The following is a 1,593-nucleotide window of genomic DNA, read 5'->3' as shown; positions in this document are numbered from 1 at the left end:
TTATAGTCTTGGGAATATTTCTAGTAGAGTAATTGCTGGGTCATAGGGTATGTGTATATTCGGCCTTAGTCAATACTACTAAATTGAATAAAATTTTCTTGGTACCCTTATAAAAAATTAATTAATCATAAATACAAAGGCTTATTTCTGGACTCCGAATTCTATTCCATTAATTTATATTTCTATTCTTATGCCAGTACCAATACCATCTTGATATGCAATAAGTTTTGAAATCTGGAAGTGTGAGTCCTCCAACTTTGTCTAGTCTTCCATCTTTGTATTTTTCAAGATATTTTAGCTATTCTAAGTCCCTTACATCTCCATGAAGTTTAGCATGTTAATTTCACACACACACACACAAAAGGCAACTGAGATTTTGATAGGGATTGCCCTGAACCTATAGATCATTTGGGAGTGTCACCATCTTAATAATATTAAGCCTTCTGATCCATGAGTGTGGAATGTCTTTCCATTTATTTTGGTCTTCTTTAATATTTTTCAATGAAATTTTTTAGTTTTCATTATACAAGTCTTGCACTTTTTTTGTTAAATTTATTCCTGACATTTTGTTCTTTTCCGAAGCTATTAAAAATGAAATTGTTTTCTTAATTCCCCTTTCAGGTTGTTCATTGCTAGTAAATAGAAATGCAACTGATTTTTCGTGTGTTGATTTAGCATCCTTCAACTCTGCTGAATTTGTTTATTAGCCTTGTTTTTTTTCCTTTCCATAAAATCTTTAAGGTTTCTACATATAAGATCACATCATCTGTAAATTGAGATAATTTTACTTCTTCCTTTACAATTTGCCTAATTACTCTGGCTAGAACTTACAGTGCTACATTGAATAGAAGTGGTAAGGAACAGACATCTTTGTCTTCTTCCTGACCTCACAGAACTTGCTATGTAGCAGGGAAGACAAATAAACAAACAATTATTATTTTGGGGTGTTATATAAGCCTCTTGCTGGGGCACCTATCTCAGCACAGAGACCAGCGGGTAGGGAAGAAGGCCCCCAGAAGAAATAACATCTATACTAAGAATAATAAAGATTGAGTAGAAGTGAGTCAGGGGAAGAGTGGAAGGAGAGAAAGAGATGTACAGAGAGCCTTTCTGGAAAGTGGAGCTTCGGTTTAGCAGCTGTCCAAGGGAGCAGTGGGAGATGGGCTGGGAAGAGAAGAGAGGTTCCAGACTGAAGGATCTTCAATGCTTGGCTATTTTAAAGGCAATAGGGAGCTACCGAAGGTGCCTGAGCATTAAAGTGGCAAGATCAAATCTGTGCTTTATGGAGACTAATCCTGCTACAATGTGCAGAATGGACTGGCGTGGGAAAGACTGGAGGCTGGAAAAACAATTTAGAGTCTATTGCAAGAAGGAACAGGCGCATCTGAGTATCTGTTAGTTTTAAAATGCCTTTTCTAAATAGCCCTCTGATTGTCAAGTTTTGTTCTTTTCCCTTTTTAAACAGCTATTTGTGGGTGTGCAGTAACCCAACAAAAATGTCTCTAGGAATCGTCGCAGGCCCACTGGATGGGGGCACACAGCAGGGGCATTGTCTCAGCTCTGTAGCCCTTTGTCCCATGACACCCATTCCCT

The sequence above is a fragment of the Pteropus alecto genome, unplaced genomic scaffold (assembly GCF_000325575.1).
Source record: "Pteropus alecto unplaced genomic scaffold, ASM32557v1 scaffold39, whole genome shotgun sequence".
Lineage (NCBI taxonomy): Eukaryota > Metazoa > Chordata > Mammalia > Chiroptera > Pteropodidae > Pteropus > Pteropus alecto.
The sequence above is the reverse complement of the archived record's forward strand: the minus strand, read 5'-3'. Positions refer to the sequence as shown.